General features: G+C 28.1%; 1 long non-coding RNA gene and 2 pseudogenes across 1 annotated transcript; 2 read left to right on the forward strand and 1 right to left on the reverse strand.

Annotated features, from left to right (window-relative positions):
- Positions 1 to 906: 906 nt before the first annotated feature.
- Positions 907 to 9,561, reverse strand: LOC123272699 (annotated as a pseudogene).
- A 5,342-nt stretch (positions 9,562 to 14,903) lies between these two features.
- Positions 14,904 to 17,277, forward strand: LOC123272733. The gene is made up of 3 exons (XR_006511141.1): positions 14,904 to 15,110; positions 15,221 to 15,630; positions 17,216 to 17,277. It is a non-coding gene; the product is annotated as an uncharacterized LOC123272733 (long non-coding RNA).
- Positions 17,278 to 17,315: 38 nt separating this feature from the next.
- LOC123273328 lies at positions 17,316 to 25,780 on the forward strand (annotated as a pseudogene).
- The last annotated feature ends 68 nt before the right edge of the window (positions 25,781 to 25,848 follow it).

Raw genomic sequence — 25,848 nt, forward strand, 5'->3', positions numbered from 1 at the left:
TTATCAAAACTCGTTATTGATTCATCATACCCAAAGTCATTCTCGAGACAATCATTTTTATCAATGTCCTTGACAATATCTTCAACACTCTCTACAAAGTAATTATTAAATTTATTAGCAATACAATCATTATCTCTGACTAATTCATTATTAAAACTAATTTCTAATTTTATTTCGTTTTGATTTTTATTGCCTAATATAGATTTCAAATTTTTCCATAGCATATTTCAGTTCGATTCTTATATTCTATACTATCAGTCCATAAATTTTTAAAGTAATTACAGATATTTCTTTGTAAACTAGCATAATTAAAATTACTATAATCTCTTTTGTACTTTACACATATATCATTAATATTGCTCTTACTTTTAATTTTAACTACTGGTAAAGAGACTTGTACAATAAAATGATCTGTAATCCTTGGTACCTCTAAAACCTTAGTATGTATAATTTTATTCGCAAACACTAGATCAATTTTAGTTTTAGAATTTGATGTCACTCGAGTATATTCTTGAACCCATTGATTCATACCCACACTTTTCATTTCTTTTATTAATTTTCTTGAGTATTGTGATTCTTTGCTTACATCAATATTAAAATCACCCACCAATATTACTTGTCCTTTTTCACTTAAATTGTCATACTCCTGCATTAATCTTTCGATAAATATACCATTACTCTGGTTAGACACTACACATCCACATATTTAGTTCACCATCCACATTATCAACCATATTATGTATTATTTCATATTTAACGTCTTTTCTAATAATAATAATAATAATAATAATAATGAAATAAATGACAAAAAATTTCTTTTTAATTATAAATTTGTTAACAGAGCATAGTTTGATTTTGTAAATTCAAAATTCAACGAGAAAATTTTTAGTCATTATTCCTTTACAGTTTGAATCTTTCTATTGAATGCTTTCAACATTAATTTTATTAATCAATATAGCAAATAGTGTATGTAAATGAGTTAATGATTTTTTATATTTTATTTAATCAAAAAATTAAAATGGTGAGCAAAATTGAAATATTTTGTTTTGCTTAAAATTATTTCTCTAACTCAATATTTTCAATGTGTATGCATTATAATATGAAATATATAAAAAATATTAGTAATTTCCTATGAATTAGAAATTATTTTCATTTAAGTGCTGATTGAATTAATACTGTTTTACAAATAATAAATAGGTGACTAAAACGCCGATTCATTATTGTGTTGCTTCCATGACTCAGATACAACGCCATTCAATTGACAATCACTGGTTTCAGTCGGTGCTCGAGCAAATTGTATAAATAATTGTTCTAATGTTGAAGATAGTACAACAAAGTCTTCAATGCAGTCGATACTATTTTTCAGTTCATTCATAACTGTATACATAGCGGTCCATGTAACGTCGGGATCAGTTATGTGATAACCAAGAAATCCATTGTTCTCGTCCGTAAGTTTACATGGAAAATTAGACTCTACTTTTAATTTTATTGTTTCAATATCTGAATTATTATGATCTGGTAAAAGTTTTATATGAATATTGTAACCAGCTCCGAATCGTTGTTTTAATTCTTGACTAGCTCCAATACAAACTATTTTTCCTCCTACCATAATTACTAAGCGATTACAAAGTACTTCACATTCTTCCATACTATGTGAAGTCAATATTATTGACTGACCAATATTTTGACATGACTTAAGTGTATTCCATAAAGATCTCCTTGCTGCAGGATCAACACCAGTTGTAGGCTCATCCAGTAATACAAGTGGCGGGTTACCCATCAACGCCATAGCAATATTTAATCTGCGTTTATTCCCACCACTGTAGGTAACACTAGGCTGATTGGCACAGGCCGTCAAGTTAAGTTTCAAAATCCATTTTTTTACTATTGAATCAATTTGAGAACTAGGTATTCCTCGAAGTTTAGCAAACAAATACAAATGATCCCAGGAATTGAAAGTATCAATTATAGCATCTTTGTTGCCGGACAGTATCCCATTTGCATGAGATACTTTATCCGCTCCGTTGAAATATATTATTGTCTTTTAAATACATTGATCCATTAGTTTTTATTGAAGCACCAGTTAACATTCGAAAAGTTGTACTTTTTCCTGCACCATTTACGCCTAACAAACCAAAACATTCACCTTTTTTAACTCTGAAATTAATCCCTTTAACAGCTTGGAAGTTTCCATAATATTTTTCTAGTTCTTGAACAAAAAATATATTCTCACTTTGATACATTTGATTTTTTTGTTTTCTCATAAGTTTCGAAATCTCTTCAAACACAATAGATTTTTCCTTTAATACCATTTCATCTATTCCAGTAATAGAACTTTTATTTGTTTTCGTCGTCTGAACATTGCAGTTAATTCAACGAAAATTTTCATTTCTAACAAAGCAATGATCGTAAAGAAAATGACAGGTAAACAGGTAAGATAGGCCATACTTTTCCGAAGACTTGGAAGTATGTCCGAATAAATCATCAAAAATAAGACATTGGTTTTTTACATACACCGTTAAAACAATCCATACCACAACATGGATCGAAACCATTTATACAAGAAACTTCCAATAATTTATTAGGCATTCGCCGACATCGCGCATTTTGAATCAAAGAATTATGGAATGAAAGGTGTCCATAAATAAAACTCACATGAGGAATGAGTAAAAATAAGTTACTTTGAATTTTCCGGAATATTTTAAATGCATCGTGTTTTACTTCCATCGAAAAAGCAAATAATATTAATTCCACAGCAGCTAAAAAAATGATAATATTATAATTACAATAGTTAAAAATTATAATTTTTTATAAATAAGTACTTACTTAGTACTAATGGCGCCACACAAAAAGCAATGATGGTTGAATTTAACGTTTTTTTCAAAAAACTTGTTAAATAAACAAAAGGCAGTACACTAATTCCAAATAATAGTAGCAATCCTACGAAAATTCCTAAAAAAATAAAAATATATGTACTCATTCTGATTGAATAAATTGAAGATTGACTTTAATTTTTCGAAAAATAATTGACGAATTTAAGAAGCTGGAACTTGAATTACACATTTGAGAAAAAAAAAATTGAAATTTAATACATGTATTCTCAGGAAAAAAATTTCTTAATATTGGAAGTAAAATTTTTAACTGAATTAAGTACTTCAAGTTTCTTTAATTCTTATGACTTTTCATAAAATTGAATCAAGATTCAAAAATAAACTTACCAATTTCCTCTAAATGATAATACTCAGTTCCTAATGTCTTGTCAATAAAAATAAATGTTGCTAAAAGTAGTAACACAGAAACAATGTATTGTATTAAATCGAAAAAGAATGTTGCTGCCCAGTACATCAATGCAGGGGCACCAGTCATCAGTTGTAATTGTTTTATTCCTGACAATGATTCTGTTAAGGGTGGTGTAACATACATGGCTATTGCTGGAGCTAAAAATACGATCATAGAAAGAGTAACATCAGTATTGAGCATCGGTGGTTGTTTTAATTTATCGATATCTGGAAGTGATTGTGCATATGCTTCGATACCATAGGAACTATCGTCAGTAAGTGCTTTTAATAATGTATTAGTAATGCAATTTATAGTAATTGGTATACTAAGAAGAGCACTTCCGGAGTAAAAACCATTAGCTGAAATGTTATTGGTCCCATTGAATTCAGCTGATACTATTAATTTATTGCGATAAGTACTCAAATCATTATTTGCTAACATTAATAAAGTATCCGTGAGACTTATGTTTCTTGGGGCAATAATTGCATTACTGCGATAGTACTCAATAGTGTCTTTGTACTTGCTACTAAATGTATCATTTTCTGCGTAAACAAAAGCAGTTGAATGTTGATAATTATCCAAAGTCAAAGGTGTGAATTTATTAGAACCAGAAGAAACTCCATGATCTAACAAAATTAATACTGCCGCCAAGCATGGAAGTATTAAACTTATTAAAAAATTCCAGGGATTTTTACGAGCAAATATGATTTTTTTCACTAAAAATGCCATAAAAGTTTGTATGTAAAAAGCAAAACCTTGAGTTTTCTTAAAGGATTCGATTGAATCACTTGAATCAATAACGTCACTATTTTCTCGAGTGACTTGCAAAAATACTTGTTCTAAAGTTATCATAGATACGCTTATACCTGTGATTCCTAATTTTTTTTTTGATGCTTCTAATTTATCCAATGCTTGCGGCAACTTATTAACACGCGGAACAGTTAATACTGTTTTCCTATCATTTTGATTTAAGACTTCTACTATAATTCCGATTTCATTTGAAATATTTCTTACATCAAACCATTGTTCAGTCGATAAAGTTATTTCAATTTGACCATTTCCGTACAAATTTTTTAAAAACATTGATGTACCATAACATTTTACGTTACCAGAATGCATAATTGATATCCGATCACCCAATATATCGGCTTCTTCCATATCATGAGTACTAATTATAATTGTTTTTTCACCTCGCATTTTTTAATATAATATCCCAAACTTCTCGCTTACTTTTCAGCATCCATACCTGACGTTGGTTCATCCAAGATTAATACATTTGCATCACCAATTACCGCCATCGCTAAGCATAATCGTCTTTTTTGACCACCAGAAAGTTGATTGGGAAACGCGTATTTTTTATCGGTCAAATTTACTTTAGTTAATAATATTTCCACTTCTTCTTTTAACTGTGCTTTTGATTTCGTTTTTCCTTTTAATGTACCAAAAAACAACAATTGTTGATAAACATTTAAATCTGGAAATACCATATTTTCTTGAGGACATAATCCAATATTGTTACTAATTACCTTTGGATTAGTTGCAATATTTTGCCCATTTATGAATACAACTCCTTCAGACGAATCAGTTAGTCCAGATAAAATCGACATCATAGTAGTTTTACCGGCGCCATTATGACCAAGTAAAGCAGTTATTTGACTTTTATAAAAGTCTAATGATATACCTTTTAATGCATGAACTTTTTGTGACTTTCGAAACCAATCTGTTGTATAGACTTTTTTCAACTCCCGAATCTTGATACCTGATACGAGACTACCTTTAGGTACTACTTCAAATTCTTTTCTATCAACATTAGTATTATTAAAACCATCTAGATCTTCTTCATTATCAATTTTATTCAACCTTTTTCGCTGAAAATATTAAAAAATTTTCATTATTATAGATACTTTTTGAAAATGAGATAAAATCATATTATTTACTATTTACTATTACAAACCTGGAAACAATAAAATGGATTACGCTGAATTCCATATTTTCCAGGACGGACATTATACATGTAGAGTGTCATGTAAAATGAAAAATAATTCCTATTATTGAAAAAATCATTAAAACTCCAATACTTCCTTCAGGAGCTCCCGTATTCGAACTAGTTTTTAAACAAATTAAACCAATTGATACCAATCACTAAAATGAAATGCATAAAAATAAAAAGTTTCTCAATAATAATAATAATAATATTTAACGTTTTAAGTTCGTACATTTACTCTCGGAGTCGGTAAGTTCGGTAAATATTTTTTTCAATATGAAATTCGGAGATAAAATTCCGGCATATAAAAAAAACCGTTCAATTGTATATCCATGTACAAAAACAGCTAAAATATTCATAAGCGTTGTAACCATGAAAGTCATGAATATTCCATGCGAAGCTGTAATATAATCACAAATTAGTAAGTTTTCAAATTTTATCAAATTAATAATATGTTTAATAATACATACGTTTCCAGAAATATGATGAAATATGATAGCCAAATGCAATGACATGACATGTGTGTAAAAATAATGCAATCCACACAATGAAGGCATTACCATAAAGTAAAAAAGGCTTTACTTTGGGAGGCATAAAGTGTTTTAAAAGCACAACTATCGGTAATAAGTAAGTTGTACTATATAATGCTCCACTTATTAACCAACTTAACATATTTATAGAAGTTTTTAAGCCATTCACTGACATAAGAATCTGAAAATAAATTAAGTTCAGTTAGATATTATATAAAAGACATGTTGATTTAATGAAATGAAGAAATAAAGTTTTCTGTTTAACGGTTATTAAAAAGTATATACGCCTAAAAAAATGCCATTCGGCCTCACCCGAAATGGAAGGTAGATTTCATGTGATACGAGATTTTCTTTATTTATTTTATTTAATTTCTGTTTGAATATATATATATATATATATATATATATAATATATTTACTGAGAATATATATTTATAATATATATATATTAAGAGTGGTCCAAAAAAAAAGCTGGTCAAAAAGTTTTTTGCCTATCATCTTAAAAGCTTTTCTAAGGTATAAAAAAAATTCCCTTCAAAGCGCAGCTTGATCTCAATTCTTCATGAAGCTCAATGAATTTTTATTTTCCCATGTAAATAACACGTAAAAAAATTTTATTTACGTTTTCATCCGGTAAAACTACGAAAAAAATTTTTTTATGCATTTTTCGTCAATTATTCTTGTAGGAAACTTAATTCTCTACAAAAAAGTATTGAAGTAGTTTCTTCGTAATCTTAACGAGTAAAAATTTATTGAGCTTTAAATACTCACACAAAAGAAAATTTGAACGAAGATAGTTCCAAAGCATCTTTTCGAAAACTTTTTTGGTAACTGCATGTATTTATTTCAAAATTTATCAAACTAGACTGTTTCTAATATAATTAACACATGTCTTTTGGTGAAGTATTAACTGTGAATTATGAATAATTTTTCTCATTACAATTTGGATATTTTTTCCTACGAGCAATGATTTTTTAAAATTGAACTTGAATTTCATTACGGAATCTGAATTAAGAGCAAGCTAGTACTTCCGGATGTATACTGAATTTAATTTTTTTATTTAAGAACATGTAGGACAGGTGAATATTTAAATTTTGAACACGATGCTGGGACGCTTTTTGACCGAATGAAAAATCATGAAACTTTGCAGGAGAACGTAAATAGAAGTCCTTCGTGAATTGATTCTTTTATTTTTAAATTTAATCATTGAAAAAAAAAAATGATAAATAAACAGGTAGAGTTCGTGCGTAAAACTGCCTTATCTCAGGAGTCATCACATATTTAAGTAAATAAGCTTGACTATAAAGAAATTGCTAATAAACATACAACCAATATAATCTATGAGACTTATTTAATTTTTTGGTTATTTTAGTTTATATTACTTATAAAACATAATTATTAAAATGCAGCCAGGTTAGGGTAAAAAACTAATTATCAACAAAAAATTTAATTTACTATATATCTTCATGTAGGCCGCAAGAGAGTGCTAAAAGTAAATTATCTAGTTTAATTTTTTTAAGCAGTGGTTAGAGTATTTACAAAGTCTGGTAATCTCCTTCAGTGCATTTTACATGTGGTTCAAATAAACAAACCGATATATATTCAATTGTCATTTGTTGTCACTGGTCCAGACTGAATTACCGATGTCAGACTGTATACCATGTTTTTAAGAAAAAAATATAAATTACATAATAAAATAATTTGAAACAGAAAATGTGATACAACGTGGATTCTAAAATCATGTCTGATTAAATTTTCTTTTATTGCGAGTATTTAAAGCTTAATAACTTTTTACTTGTTAGGATTACGAACAAACTACCTCAGTACTTTTTTGTAGAGAATTAAATTTACTACAAGAATAATTGACGAAAAATACAAAAAAAAATTTTTCGTAGTTTTACCGAATGAAAACGTAAATAAAATTTTTACTTGTTATTTAAATGGGAAAATAAAAATTCATTGAGCTTCATGAAGAATTGAGATATCAAGCTGCGCTTTGGAGAGAATTTTTTTATACCTTAGAGAAGTTTTTAAGACAGCAGCACTTGAAAAAAAAAAAATAAAAATGTTTTTTTTGGACCACTCTAATATATATTATAATATTATATTGATAATATATATATACACTCTGATATATACATACATATATAAATTTTTTAACCAATGGTGTTTTTGAAACTTATTTGACTAATTATGACATATGATAGCAAAATCAGGTGAAAATTCCACCATGAGGACTAATGCAATAGTTAGATTTCTAACAAAATCTACCTAAAAAGTCAGGAAGAATTATAATAATTTCATAACTATTATTAAAATTATAATAATACATACATTGATTCCGATATATTTTCATTGGCTGGAAATGATATTTCTATACACAATATTATAAGAAATACCAGTCGAGCTAGTTCCGCAAATGTATCTCCAGTAATAACAGCATCTTTATCAACTTTAATATAGGGTGGATACGGCATTTGTTGTATTGTTAACTATTAAAATATTACATTAATCAAGTTAAACTAATTATTAAGAAAAACTATTTTAAAAATAGAAAATATTACCTCTGAACGATTAAATTTAGGGTTTGGTACAACATAATCAATATAAGCTTGGTCTAAACACATTTGGACTTGAATTAATGGTGCTTTTAAAAATTGAATATTAGCTAGATCGCTATTTTCTTGTGAATCAAATAACTCGGATGGCATCAAAGAGGATACTCGTAGTTTATATTTTAAACGTGTACTGTTTTCTTGTGAGTCAAAAATTACACCAACACATTGTGGTGCAACGTCCGATGTTAAAAAATCGCGTTGAAGTTCAGCGATCAAAGACTCTTCATCTTTTGACCCAACAACATCTAAAAAATAAATAAACTTATTTTAGAAATATTTCATCTAAAAAAAAAATAATCTTAACCCTAGACTGGTCACCCTATGAGCGTGACGTGGCCTAACGACTACTCAACCTATAGAGACTCGTTATAGTGCGAGCGAGAAACTAAAAAAGAGGTGACCAATCTAGAGTTAATGAGTAGTTTCCTGATATTATCTACAATCAAGCTGTTTGTTTGTTTGTTTGTTTGCAATCAGTTAAGCAATTAATTACAACGAATGAATTATTTGTATGATAAATTAAGAATAAATTATTAATAACTATTAAAGAGGTCGATTAATCGGTAGAAAAGAAATAAAAAATTGACTTATCTCGATCCTGGAATTCAAAAATTTCTAAACTAATTAATACTCAGACATCGTTTACGTTTTAAGATTAATTATAATGAGCAATAATTTATGACATAAGATCTTTTTAGCAAATTTATTTGTTAAATAAAAAAATAATGAAAAATACTACAATTAAAAGTTGTCATAGGTCCCAATAAATAATAATCGCAAAGCAAGATTAAAGTAAGTTCATTACCTGAATCTTTTAATTTAAGACAATTCCTTGTGGCTTCCATGAGTTTTTTAGTAAAATTATTTTGGGGTGTATACTTAATAAACGTTCCAGAAATTGAAACATCCTTCAGTAAGTTAGATTGAGTTCGAATTTCATAATATGAATTGTGAGGTATACGTGTAGGTGTACTATCGATCATTAATTGGATATTTTCTCCAATTAAAAATAACAAAATTGGAATGATAATTTGTACAAAAATTGATTGTACCCAATGTTTTTTTCTTACTAAAAAATTTTTGTTAAGTAACAAGAAAAATATTTTCGTTGCTTTACCCATATCGTTTTTTATAAATCTATTTCGATGAATAAAATAAATAAATATTTTAAATCCTCTCACTATCTTTTAATTGTTTAAAGTTGAAATTATTTCGAAACACCTGAAAAATTAAATAAAATAAATTATTATATTACTTAGTAAATGTGTATATAAAAATGTAAAAATCTGACTTAAGTTAAGAAATCGTTTTCCTCAACCCAAGAGTTATTAAAATGATACAATGATAAGTAAAATACCTATGTCTCACGTTCAAGACAGATACAATATCTCATACGTATTATCTACTAAAAATTCAACAATATTTAGTGAAAATAATCTAAGTTTTTAATTTTTTCAATCATTATCAATAACAATGATAAAACAAAACGATTGACGTCTTTAAATGATAAAACAAACGTGCATCATATATAATTAATAGCTAATTTGTATTTTAGATTACAGCTTATGAATACTGATAAAATATTTTTCCTACTAAAATGAAATTAATAACGCATTACAATATTTTGAGAATGTCCTACATTAAAATATCTACAATATTATATGCAGTGCATTTTATACCAAGTTATTGTTGTTAATTTATTTGCGACTCCAATTTTTTTGAAATTAATATTTTTTGTACATGTTAAGACATTCACCTGAAGTTCAAGATTTTTCAAATAATTTAGAAAATAGTTTAATATGTTAAAAAAAAATGTTTAAAACAAATCATTTTTCAAATTTTATAGATTGTTGAAATTACATAGCAAAAATAGTTGAAAATTCACAATTTCAACAAAAAAAAATTGACTGAAAAAAAATAAAAAAAATTGTGTGTCAGCTCCGACGCACGACTGGAGTTTACTCCTTACGAGCGATTGTATCATGTATGCTTCGAGTAATATAATGGTTAATTTCATTTAACATTATTTACTAATCTATATACATGATACAATCGTTCGTAAGGAGTAAACTCCAGTCGTGCGTCGGAGCTGACACACCCACAATTTTTATTTTTTTCAACTTTTAATCACTTGATGATTTGTTTAATAAGTACATAAAAATACACGTATCCAATGCATAGAAGTACAAGAAAACTTTAAGAAATCAAAACATTAAAACTTGATGGTCAGGTTGCTGTTGTTTATGTACGTTGGTATAGTAGATGTATACAATAAAACTGCTACTATATGCATTTATTTATACAGCATGCATACCCTGTACTCGGCAGCAGTATACAAGTTGTGGCAGAACTTCGTAACACGCAGGCGCGCAACACACACGTACAAACATACGCACACATTCAACTCTCAGACTGGAGGTAGTGAACTATACAGTGAGACTACGAAGTATAGCGCAAAGAGGAGACCCCGAGAATGAGATACGCTGTGTAATGTATTCCATCTCATTCTTTTACACGTTCAATCCTACAGATATATATGTTTGTCTCTTTCTACGTAACGCCTCAACTTTCGTGTTACACTTGATTTTACTCCTCATAAAATTTCCGTACCGGGCCTTATAACTCAAATCGTTTCTTACGGAGGAAACTCAAAAAATTAAAAGTTTTTGGTGTAATTATCCTGAAGCATTTTAATACTAATCTTTCAGCGAAATTGTTTTTATTTAATGAAAGATGAATTCCGAGCAAATAATACATCAATTAACATTAATATGTAAAAAACATTATTTATATAGAAACAGTTGTATCGTTTATTTTACTTACAGTGAATTAAGTATTTAATGCATTCAAATTGCAAATTGGAAATTACTGAAAACTTTTTATAATTCAAAGTTTCACACATAATTTCAACTTATACACTTGTAAATGAATATACTAAATAATTATAATAGTTCGTATTATTGCAAACTCCTGATACCTACTGATTGAATACAAACAAAAATGGACAAATTCATTTTTCTTATCTGAAGAGATAAATCGAAAAAAAATATATTATCATTTTCCTATTAGCCATGCTCCTCTAGCTATTTTCGAGGGTGGGACAAAATGCAGAAGGTATAAGGAACTTTTGAATTCTAAGGTTGGTGAACCTGCTGTACTAAAGATATGCTATAGAAAATGATAAAGGGGCGTTCATGATGGATAAAAATGCCAAGCGGTGCCCCCTACTTGCGACTAAGCTTATCGTAAAAAAATTGATAAAACAGGCCGTTCTAATTGATAAAACAGGCCGTTCTAATGTTCTAATTGATGTAGCATTAATGTAATAGATGGCGCGTACATACGCATTTCAGCCTAGAATAATTTTTAATAGCATTATAGGGCTCATAGTGAACGTATACGTTTTACATTGATAAATGCAGCTAATAAGTGCTCCATTACACGAGGAATATTATACTCCAATAAATAATTACAAGAATAATTATACTAATTGTGAAATAAAATATAAATTATTTATTCATATAATTTAAAAATAATTATGCAATAAGTAATTAAACAGTGGCGTGAATAAAAAATTTTTTTATAAATGATTTTGGAGTGCAAAAAATTACAACGATAATAATAATAATAATAATAATAATAATAATAATAATAATAATAATAATAATAATAATAATAATAATAATAATAGTGATAAATAAAATAATAATGATTATTATTATTATTATTATTATTATTATTATCGGTAGGTTTACAAAATTCGTGACAAAAAAAATATTATTTATAAATAATCTTTATGAACATGTGAAATAATGTGAGTGAAAGATTTCAGTATATCATTTTATAGTGTTTGAAGTGTAAAAGTTTATAGAAGTTTAAGTGAGTTTAAATAAAACTTCATCAATTAGATTTTTCAAGCTCCATTCTTATTTGAAAGCTAAAATGTGAGGGTATTATTTAAATAATTTTTTGTTTTTTAAAAATTTTAACTTTGTTTTCACGATAAACAATTTTTTTTATTTTATTTGTTAGTAATTAAAAAAAAAATAATTAACATTCTTAAGAAATAATACTCCAAAAGCAACGAAATACCTTCTACACGTGTTTTCCATTAAGGTACAAATCATTGATTTGAATTGACCTTTTGTTTATAACGTATCAACCAATTAATAAGTGGTCTAATATTATTTGTTTTACTAAAGATAAAATGGAGTTGGATTAGTATTTTTCATTAAAGAAGAGTATGTTGATAACTTCGACGGACAACGTCGACACGAATGGCACGGAATTTCATATAAAAAATTAAATTTAATTGATAGAATGTCGAAAAAATGTTATGAGTGGAGGCGTGTGAATGATATTCCACTAATTCATGAGCGCAAAAGGCCCAGAGTAACCCAATAATAATTTAATGTTACAAGTACCCAGTCGGGTGCTCTATAAAATTACAAGTCCAAGAGTCTCTTGGCACGGATGGCACGGAATTTGTATAAAAAATTAAATTTAATCGATGAAATGTCGAGAAATTGTTTTGGATAAAGGCGTGTGAATAATATTTAACCAATTTATTAGCACAAATAGCCCAGAGTAACTCGAAAAAAATTAAATCTTGCTGGTATCCAGCCGAGTACTCAATAAAATTCAAGTCTCGCAATTTCTTGGCACGGAATTTCATGCAATAAATTTAATTAAATAAATAAAATGCCGTGTATTCGTTATGAATAATAGCGTCTGGATTATGTTCCACAAATTCATTGCCATAAATAGCCCAGAGTGACTAAAAAAAAAAATTAAATCTTGCTGGTGTCCAGCCGAGTACTCAATTTAAATACAAGTCCAACTATCTCTTGGCACGGATGGCATGGAATAAAATATTAAAAGATTTAATTTTTTTCGAGGCACTCTGGGCTATTTGTGCTAATAAATTAGTTAAATATTATTCACACGCCTTTATCCAAAACAATTTCTCGACATTTCGTCGATTAAATTTAATTTTTCATATGAATTCCGTGCCATCCGTGCCAAGAGACTCCCGGACTTGTAATTTTATTGAGCACTCGACTGGGTACTCGTTACATTAAATTTTTATTGGGTTACTCTGGGCCATTTTTGCTCATGAATTAGTGGAATATAATTCACCCGCTTTTATTTATAACAATTTATTGACATTTTATCAATTAAACTTAATTTTTTACATGAAATTCCGTGCCAATAAATTGCGAGTCTTGTATTTTTATTGAGTACTCGGCTGGATACCAGCAAGATTTAATTTTTTTCGAGTTACTCAGGGCTATTTATGGCAATGAATTTGTGGAATATAATCCAGACGCTATTATTCATAACGAATACACGGCATTTTATTTATTTAATTAAATTTTTTACATGAAATTCCGTGCCAATAAATTGCGAGTCTTGTATTTTTATTGAGTACTCGGCTGGATACCAGCAAGATTTAATTTTTTTCGAGTTACTCAGGGCTATTTGTGCTAATAAATTGGTTAAATATTATTCACACGCCTTTATCCAAAACAATTTCTCGACATTTCATCGATTAAATTTAATGTTTTATACAAATTCCGTGCCATCCGTGCCAAGAGACTCTTGGACTTGTAATTTTATAGAGCACCCGACTGGGTAGTTGTTACATTAAATTATTATTGGGTTACTCTGGGCCTTTTGCGCTCATGAATTAGTGGAATATCATTCACATGCCTCTACTCATAACATTTTTTCGACATTCTATCAATTAAATTTAATTTTTTATATGAAATTCCGTGCCATTCGTGTCGACGTTGTCCGTCGAAGTTATCAACATCCTCTTCTTTAATGAAAAATACTAATCCAACTCCATTTTATCTTTAGTAAAACAAATAATATTAGACCACTTATTAATTGGTTGATACGTTATAAACAAAAGGTCAATTCAAATCAATGATTTGTACCTTAATGGAAAACACGTGTAGAAGGTATTTCGTTGCTTTTGGAGTATTATTTCTTAAGAATGTTAATTATTTTTTTTTAATTACTAACAAATAAAATAAAAAAAAATTGTTTATCGTGAAAACAACGTTAAAATGTTTAAAAAACATAAAATTATTTAAATAATACCCTCACATTTTAGCTTTCAAATAAGAATGGAGCTTGAAAAATCTAATTGATGAAGTTTTATTTAAACTCACTTAAACTTCTATAAACTTTTACACTTCAAACACTATAAAATGATATACTGAAATCTTTCACTCACATTATTTCACATGTTCATAAAGATTATTTATAAATAATATTTTTTTTGTCACGAATTTTGTAAACCTACCGATAATAATAATAATAATAATAATAATCATTATTATTTTATTTATCACTATTATTATTATTATTATTATTATTATTATTATTATTATTATTATTATTATTATTATTATTATTATCGTTGTAATTTTTTGCACTCCAAAATCATTTATAAAAAAATTTTTTATTCACGCCACTGTTTAATTACTTATTGCATAATTATTTTTAAATTATATGAATAAATAATTTATATTTTATTTCACAATTAGTATAATTATTCTTGTAATTATTTATTGGAGTATAATATTCCTCGTGTAATGGAGCACTTATTAGCTGCATTCATCAATGTAAAACGTATACGTTCACTATGAGCCCTATAATGCTATTAAAAATTATTCTAGGCTGAAATGCGTATGTACGCGCCATCTATTACATTAATGCTACATCAATTAGAACATTAGAACGGCCTGTTTTATCAATTAGAACGGCCTGTTTTATCAATTTTTTTACGATAAGCGTAGTCGCAAGTAGGAGGCACCGCTTGGCATTTATATCCATCATGAACGCCCCTTTATCATTTTCTATAGCATATCTTTAGTACAGCAGGTTCACCAACCTTAGAATTCAAAAGTTCCTTATACCTTCTGCATTTTGTCCCACCCTCGAAAATAGCTAGAGGAGCATGGCTAATAGGAAAATGATAATATATTTTTTTCGATTTATCTCTTCAGATAAGAAAAATGAATTTGTCCATTTTTGTTTGTATTCAATCAGTAGGTATCAGGAGTTTGCAATAATACGAACTATTATAATTATTTAGTATATTCATTTACAAGTGTATAAGTTGAAATTATGTGTGAAACTTTGAATTATAAAAAGTTTTCAGTAATTTCCAATTTGCAATTTGAATGCATTAAATACTTAATTCACTGTAAGTAAAAATAAACGATACAACTGTTTCTATATAAATAATGTTTTTTACATATTAATGTTAATTGATGTATTATTTGCTCGGAATTCATCTTTCATTAAATAAAAACAATTTCGCTGAAAGATTAGTATTAAAATGCTTCAGGATAATTACACCAAAAACTTTTAATTTTTGGAGTTTACTCCTTAAGAAACGATTTGAGTTATAAGGCCCGGTACGGAAATTTTATGAGGAGTAAAATCAAGTGTAACACGAAAAGTTGAGGCGTTACGTAGAAAGAGACAAACATATATATCTGTAGGATTGAACGTGTAAAAGAATGAGATGGAATACATTACACAGCGTATCTCATTCTCGGGGTCTCCTCTTTGCGCTATACTTCGTAGTCTCACTGTATAGTTCACTACCTCCAGTCTGAGAGTTGAATGTGTGCGTATGTTTGTACGTGTGTGTTGCGCGCCTGCGTGTTACGAAGTTCTGCCACAACTTGTATACTGCTGCCGAGTACAGGGTATGCATGCTGTATAATAAATGCATATAGTAGCATTTATTGTATACATCTATATACAACGTACATAAACAGCAACCTGACCATCAAGTTTTAATGTTTTGATTTTAAAGTTTTCTTGTACTTCTATGCATTGATACGTGTATTTTTATGTACTATTAAACAAATCATCAAGTGATTAAAGTTGAAAAAAAATAAAAATTATGTAGTCAGCTCCGACGCACGACTGGAGTTTACTCCTTACGAACGATTGTATCATGTATATAGATTAGTAAATAATGTTAAATGAAATTAACCATTATATTACTCGAAGCATACATGATACAATCGCTCGTAAGGAGTAAACTCCAGTCGTGCGTCGGAGCTGACACACAATTTTTTATTTTTCAGTCAATTTTTTTTTGTTGAAATTGTGAATTTTCAACTATTTTTGCTATGTAATTTCAACAATCTATAAAATTTGAAAAATGATTTGTTTTAAACATTTTTTTTTAACATATTAAACTATTTTCTAAATTATTTGAAAAATCTTGAACTTCAGGTGAATGTCTTAACATGTACAAAAAATATTAATTTCAAAAAAATTGGAGTCGCAAATAAATTAACAACAATAACTTGGTATAAAATGCACTGCATATAATATTGTAGATATTTTAATGTAGGACATTCTCAAAATATTGTAATGCGTTATTAATTTCATTTTAGTAGGAAAAATATTTTATCAGTATTCATAAGCTGTAATCTAAAATACAAATTAGCTATTAATTATATATGATGCACGTTTGTTTTATCATTTAAAGACGTCAATCGTTTTGTTTTATCATTGTTATTGGATAATGATTGAAAAAATTAAAAACTTAGATTATTTTCACTAAATATTGTTGAATTTTTTAGTAGATAATACGTATGAGATATTGTATCTGTCTTGAACGGAGACATAGGTATTTTACTTATCATTGTATCATTTTAATAACTCTTGGGTTGAGGAAAACGATTTCTTAACTTAAGTCAGATTTTTACATTTTTATATACACATTTACTAAGTAATATAATAATTTATTTTATTTAATTTTTCAGGTGTTTCGAAATAATTTCAACTTTAAACAATTAAAAGATAGTGAGAGGATTTAAAATATTTATTTATTTTATTCATCGAAATAGATTTATAAAAAACGATATGGGTAAAGCAACGAAAATATTTTTCTTGTTACTTAACAAAAATTTTTAGTAAGAAAAACATTGGGTACAATCAATTTTTTGTACAAATTATCATTCCAATTTTGTTATTTTTAATTGGAGAAAATATCCAATTAATGATCGATAGTACACCTACACGTATACCTCACAATTCATATTATGAAATTCGAACTCAATCTAACTTACTGAAGGATGTTTCAATTTCTGGAACGTTTATTAAGTATACACCCCAAAATAATTTTACTAAAAAACTCATGGAAGCCACAAGGAATTGTCTTAAATTAAAAGATTCAGGTAATGAACTTACTTTAATCTTGCTTTGCGATTATTATTTATTGGGACCTATGACAACTTTTAATTGTAGTATTTTTCATTATTTTTTTATTTAACAAATAAATTTGCTAAAAAGATCTTATGTCATAAATTATTGCTCATTATAATTAATCTTAAAACGTAAACGATGTCTGAGTATTAATTAGTTTAGAAATTTTTGAATTCCAGGATCGAGATAAGTCAATTTTTTTATTTCTTTTTCTACCGATTAATCGACCTCTTTAATAGTTATTAATAATTTATTCTTAATTTATCATACAAATAATTCATTCGTTGTAATTAATTGCTTAACTGATTGCAAACAAACAAACAAACAAACAGCTTGATTGTAGATAATATCAGGAAACTACTCATTAACTCTAGATTGGTCACCTCTTTTTTAGTTTCTCGCTCGCACTATAACGAGTCTCTATAGGTTGAGTAGTCGTTAGGCCACGTCACGCTCATAGGGTGACCAGTCTAGGGTTAAGATTATTTTTTTTTTAGATGAAATATTTCTAAAATAAGTTTATTTATTTTTTAGATGTTGTTGGGTCAAAAGATGAAGAGTCTTTGATCGCTGAACTTCAACGCGATTTTTTAACATCGGACGTTGCACCACAATGTGTTGGTGTAATTTTTGACTCACAAGAAAACAGTACACGTTTAAAATATAAACTACGAGTATCCTCTTTGATGCCATCCGAGTTATTTGATTCACAAGAAAATAGCGATCTAGCTAATATTCAATTTTTAAAAGCACCATTAATTCAAGTCCAAATGTGTTTAGACCAAGCTTATATTGATTATGTTGTACCAAACCCTAAATTTAATCGTTCAGAGGTAATATTTTCTATTTTTAAAATAGTTTTTCTTAATAATTAGTTTAACTTGATTAATGTAATATTTTAATAGTTAACAATACAACAAATGCCGTATCCACCCTATATTAAAGTTGATAAAGATGCTGTTATTACTGGAGATACATTTGCGGAACTAGCTCGACTGGTATTTCTTATAATATTGTGTATAGAAATATCATTTCCAGCCAATGAAAAATATATCGGAATCAATGTATGTATTATTATAATTTTAATAATAGTTATGAAATTATTATAATTCTTCCTGACTTTTTAGGTAGATTTTGTTAGAAATCTAACTATTGCATTAGTCCTCATGGTGGAATTTTCACCTGATTTTGCTATCATATGTCATAATTAGTCAAATAAGTTTCAAAAACACCATTGGTTAAAAAATTTATATATGTATGTATATATCAGAGTGTATATATATATTATCAATATAATATTATAATATATATTAGAGTGGTCCAAAAAAAACATTTTTATTTTTTTTTTTCAAGTGCTGCTGTCTTAAAAACTTCTCTAAGGTATAAAAAAATTCTCTCCAAAGCGCAGCTTGATATCTCAATTCTTCATGAAGCTCAATGAATTTTTATTTTCCCATTTAAATAACACGTAAAAAAATTTTATTTACGTTTTCATTCGGTAAAACTACGAAAAAATTTTTTTTTGTATTTTTCGTCAATTATTCTTGTAGTAAATTTAATTCTCTACAAAAAAGTACTGAGGTAGTTTTTTCGTAATCCTAACAAGTAAAAAGTTATTAAGCTTTAAATACTCGCAATAAAAGAAAATTTAATCAGACATGATTTTAGAATCCACGTTGTATCACATTTTCTGTTTCAAATTATTTTATTATGTAATTTATATTTTTTTCTTAAAAACATGGTATACAGTCTGACATCGGTAATTCAGTCTGGACCAGTGACAACAAATGACAATTGAATATATATCGGTTTGTTTATTTGAACCACATGTAAAATGCACTGAAGGAGATTACCAGACTTTGTAAATACTCTAACCACTGCTTAAAAAAATTAAACTAGATAATTTACTTTTAGCACTCTCTTGCGGCCTACATGAAGATATATAGTAAATTAAATTTTTTGTTGATAATTAGTTTTTTACCCTAACCTGGCTGCATTTTAATAATTATGTTTTATAAGTAATATAAACTAAAAATAACCAAAAATTAAATAAGTCTCATAGATTATATTGGTTGTATGTTTATTAGCAATTTCTTTATAGTCAAGCTTATTTACTTAAATATGTGATGACTCCTGAGATAAGGCAGTTTTACGCACGAACTCTACCTGTTTATTTATCATTTTTTTTTTTCAATGATTAAATTTAAAAATAAAAGAATCAATTCACGAAGGACTTCTATTTACGTTCTCCTGCAAAGTTTCATGATTTTTCATTCGGTCAAAAAGCGTCCCAGTATCGTGTTCAAAATTTAAATATTCACCTGTCCTACATGTTCTTAAATAAAACAATTAAATTTAGTATGCATCCGGAAGTACTAGCTTGCTCTTAATTCAGATTCCGTAATGAAATTCAAGTTCAATTTTAAAAAATCATTGCTCATAGGAAAAAATATCCAAATTGTAATGAGAAAAATTATTCATAATTCACAGTTAATACTTCACCAAAAGACATGTGTTAATTATATTAGAAACAGTCTAGTTTGATAAATTTTGAAATAAATACATGCAGTTACCAAAAAAGTTTTCGAAAAGATGCTTTGGAACTATCTTCGTTCAAATTTTCTTTTGTGTGAGTATTTAAAGCTCAATAAATTTTTACTCGTTAAGATTACGAAGAAACTACTTCAATACTTTTTTGTAGAGAATTAAGTTTCCTACAAGAATAATTGACGAAAAATGCATAAAAAAATTTTTTTCGTAGTTTTACCGGATGAAAACGTAAATAAAATTTTTTTACGTGTTATTTACATGGGAAAATAAAAATTCATTGAGCTTCATGAAGAATTGAGATCAAGCTGCGCTTTGAAGGGAATTTTTTTTATACCTTAGAAAAGCTTTTAAGATGATAGGCAAAAAACTTTTTTTTTTTGGACCACTCTAATATATATATATTATAAATATATATTCTATAAATATATTATATATATATATATATATTCAACAAATTAAATAAAATAAATAAAGAAAATCTCGTATCACATGAAATCTACCTTCCATTTCGGGTGAGGCCGAATGGCATTTTTTTAGGCGTATATACTTTTTAATAACCGTTAAACAGAAAACTTTATTTCTTCATTTCATTAAATCAACATGTCTTTTATATAATATCTAACTGAACTTAATTTATTTTCAGATTCTTATGTCAGTGAATGGCTTAAAAACTTCTATAAATATGTTAAGTTGGTTAATAAGTGGAGCATTATATAGTACAACTTACTTATTACCGATAGTTGTGCTTTTAAAACACTTTATGCCTCCCAAAGTAAAGCCTTTTTTACTTTATGGTAATGCCTTCATTGTGTGGATTGCATTATTTTTACACACATGTCATGTCATTGCATTTGGCTATCATATTTCATCATATTTCTGGAAACGTATGTATTATTAAACATATTATTAATTTGATAAAATTTGAAAACTTACTAATTTGTGATTATATTACAGCTTCGCATGGAATATTCATGACTTTCATGGTTACAACGCTTATGAATATTTTAGCTGTTTTTGTACATGGATATACAATTGAACGGTTTTTTTTATATGCCGGAATTTTATCTCCGAATTTCATATTGAAAAAATATTTACCGAACTTACCGACTCGAGAGTAAAATGTACGAAATTAAAACGTTAAATATTATTATTATTATTGAGAAACTTTTTTATTTTTTATGCATTTCATTTTAGTGATTGGTATCAATTGGTTTAATTTGTTTAAAACTAGTTCGAATACGGGAGCTCCTGAAGGAAGTATTGGAGTTTTAATGATTTTTTCAATAATAGGAATTATTTTTCATTTTTACATGACACTCTACATGTATAATGTCCGTCCTGGAAAATATGGAATTCAGCGTAATCCATTTTATTGTTTCCAGGTTTGTAATAGTAAATAGTAAATAATATGATTTTATCTCATTTTCAAAAGTATCTATAATAATGAAAATTTTTTAATATTTTCAGCGAAAAAGGTTGAATAAAATTGATAATGAAGAAGATCTAGATGGTTTTAATAATACTAATGTTGATAGAAAAGAATTTGAAGTAGTACCTAAAGGTAGTCTCGTATCAGGTATCAAGATTCGGGAGTTGAAAAAAGTCTATACAACAGATTGGTTTCGAAATACAAAAGTTCATGCATTAAGGTATATCATTAGACTTTTATAAAAGTCAAATAACTGCTTTACTTGGTCATAATGGCGCCGGTAAAACTACTATGATGTCGATTTTATCTGGACTAACTGATTCGTCTGAAGGAGTTGTATTCATAAATGGGCAAAATATTGCAACTAATCCAAAGGTAATTAGTAACAATATTGGATTATGTCCTCAAGAAAATATGGTATTTCCAGATTTAAATGTTTATCAACAATTGTTGTTTTTTGGTACATTAAAAGGAAAAACGAAATCAAAAGCACAGTTAAAAGAAGAAGTGGAAATATTATTAACTAAAGTAAATTTGACCGATAAAAAATACGCGTTTCCCAATCAACTTTCTGGTGGTCAAAAAAGACGATTATGCTTAGCGATGGCGGTAATTGGTGATGCAAATGTATTAATCTTGGATGAACCAACGTCAGGTATGGATGCTGAAAAGTAAGCGAGAAGTTTGGGATATTATATTAAAAATGCGAGGTGAAAAACAATTATAATTAGTACTCATGATATGGAAGAAGCCGATATATTGGGTGATCGGATATCAATTATGCATTCTGGTAACGTAAAATGTTATGGTACATCAATGTTTTTAAAAAATTTGTACGGAAATGGTCAAATTGAAATAACTTTATCGACTGAACAATGGTTTGATGTAAGAAATATTTCAAATGAAATCGGAATTATAGTAGAAGTCTTAAATCAAAATGATAGGAAAACAGTATTAACTGTTCCGCGTGTTAATAAGTTGCCCGCAAGCATTGGATAAATTAGAAGCATCAAAAAAAATTAGGAATCACAGGTATAAGCGTATCTATGATAACTTTAGAACAAGTATTTTTGCAAGTCACTCGAGAAAATAGTGACGTTATTGATTCAAGTGATTCAATCGAATCCTTTAAGAAAACTCAAGGTTTTGCTTTTACATACAAACTTTTATGGCATTTTTAGTGAAAAATCATATTTGCTCGTAAAAATCCCTGAATTTTTAATAAGTTTAATACTTCCATGCTTGGCGGCAGTATTAATTTTGTTAGATCATGGAGTTTCTTCTGGTTCTAATAAATTCACACCTTTGACTTTGGATAATTATCAACATTCAACTGCTTTTGTTTACGCAGAAAATGATACATTTAGTAGCAAGTACAAAGACACTATTGAGTACTATCGCAGTAATGCAATTATTGCCCCAAGAAACATAAGTCTCACGGATACTTTATTAATGTTAGCAAGCAGTCAATGATTTGAGTACTTATCGCAATAGAATTAATAATAGTATCAGCTGAATTCTAATGGGACCAATAACATTTCAGCTAATGGTTTTACTCCGGAAGTGCTCTTCTTGAAGCTATACCACTACTATAAATTGCATTACTAATACATTATTAAAAGCACTTACTGACGATAGTTCCTATGGTATCGAAGCATATGCACAATCACTTCAGATATCGATAAATTCAAAACAACCACCGATGCTCGAAAATACTGATGTTACTCTTTCTGCCAGTCGTATTTTTTAGTCTCCAGCAATAGCTGCATGTAATGTTACACCACCCTTAACAAGAATCATTTGGCTCAGGAATAAAACAATTACAACTCGATGACTGGTGCCCCTGCATTGATGTACCGTGGGCAGCCAACATCTCTTTTCGATTTAATACAATACATTGTTTCTGTGTTACTACTTTTAGCAACATTTATTTTTTATTGACAAGACATTAGGAACTGAGGTATTATCATTTAGAGGAAATTGGTAAGTTTATTTTTTTTTGAATCTTGATTCCCAATTTTATGAAAAGTCATACATTAAAGAAATCCTTGAAGTACTTTAATTCAGTTAAAAATTTTACTTCCAATAATTAAGAAAATTTTTTCCTGAGAATACATGTATTCAAATTTCTAATTTTTTTTTTTTTTCTTCAAATGTGTAATTCAAGTTCCAGCTTCTTAGGAATTCGTCAATTATTTTTTCGAAAAATTAAAAAGTCGAAGTACTTCAATTTGCCCATTCAATCCAGGAATCCAGTACATATATTTTTATTTTTTAGGAATTTTAAGCGTAGGATTGCTACTATTATTTGGAATTAGTGTACTGCCTTTCTTTGTTTATTTAACAAGTTTTTTTGAAAAACGTTAAATTCAACCATCATTGCTTTTTTATTGTGGCGCCATTAGTACTAAGTAAGTACTTATTTATAAAAAATTAGTAATTTTTAACTATTGTAATTATAATATATATCATTTTTTAGCTGCTGTGGGAATTAATATTATTTTTTAACTTTTTCGATGGAAGTAAAAAACACGATGCATTTAAAATATTCCGGAAAATTCAAGCAGCTTAATCTTATTTTTACTCATTCCTCATGTGAGTTTTATTTATGGACACCTTTCATTCCATAATTCTTTGATTCAAAATGCGCGATGTCGGCGAATGCCTAATAAATTATTGGAAGTTTCTTGTATAAATGGTTTCGATCCATGTTGTGGTATGGATTGTTTAACGGTGTATGTAAAAACCAATATCTTATTTTGATGATTTATTCGACATACTTCCAAGTCTTCGGAAAAGTATGGCCTATCTTACCTGTTTACCTGTCATTTTCTTTACGATCATTGCTTTGTTAGAAATGAAAATTTTCGCTGAATTAACTGCAATGTTCAGACGACGAAAAACAAATAAAAGTTCTATTACTGGAATAGATGAAATGGTATTAAAGGAAAAATCTATTGTGTTTGAAGAGATTTCGAAACTTATGAGAAAACAAAAAAATCAAATGTATCAAAGTGAGAATATATTTTTTGTTCAAGAACTAGAAAAATATTATGGAAACTTCCAAGCTGTTAAAGGGATTAATTTCAGAGTTAAAAAAGGTGAATGTTTTGGTTTGTTAGGCGTAAATGGTGCAGGAAAAAGTACAACTTTTCGAATGTTAACTGGTGCTTCAATAAAAACTAATGGATCAATGTATTTAAAAGACAATAATATTTCAACGGAGCGGATAAGTATCTCATGCAAATGGGATACTGTCCGCAACAAGATACTATAATTGATACTTTCAATTCCTGGGATCATTTGTATTTGTTTGCTAAACTTCGAGGAATACCTAGTTCTCAAATTGATTCAATAGTAAAAAAATGGATTTTGAAACTTAACTTGACGGCCTGTGCCAATCAGCCTAGTGTTACCTACAGTGGTGGGAATAAACGCAGATTAAATATTGCTATGGCGTTGATGGGTAACCCGCCACTTGTATTACTGAATGAGCCTACAACTGGTGTTGATCACTGCAGCAAGGAGATCTTTATGGAATACACTTAAGTCATGTCAAAATATTGGTCAGTCAATAATATTGACTTCACATAGTATGGAAGAATGTGAAGTACTGTAATCGCTTAGTAATTATGGTAGGAGGAAAAATAGTTTGTATTGGAGCTAGTCAAGAATTAAAACAACGATTCGGAGCTGGTTACAATATTCATATAAAACTTTTACCAGATCATAATAATTCAGATATTGAAACAATAAAATTAAAAGTAGAGTCTAATTTTCCATGTAAACTTACGGACGAGAACAATGGATTTCTTGGTTATCACATAACTGATCCCGACGTTACATGGACCGCTATGTATACAGTTATGAATGAACTGAAAAATAGTATCGACTGCATTGAAGACTTTGTTGTACTATCTTCAACATTAGAACAATTATTTATACAATTTGCTCGAGCACCGACTGAAACCAGTGATTGTCAATTGAATGGCGTTGTATCTGAGTCATGGAAGCAACACAATAATGAATCGGCGTTTTAGTCACCTATTTATTATTTGTAAAACAGTATTAATTCAATCAGCACTTAAATGAAAATAATTTCTAAATTGTCTTCAAATAAATTAAATTATTAATAGTTAATAAATCCTTGTATCAGTGTGCAAATTTTTAAATCCTCTAATCGTAGGAGTATAGGTACTCGCTTTTTATATT

This window comes from Cotesia glomerata, linkage group LG10 (genome assembly GCF_020080835.1).
Source record: "Cotesia glomerata isolate CgM1 linkage group LG10, MPM_Cglom_v2.3, whole genome shotgun sequence".
Taxonomy (NCBI): Eukaryota; Metazoa; Arthropoda; class Insecta; order Hymenoptera; family Braconidae; genus Cotesia; species Cotesia glomerata.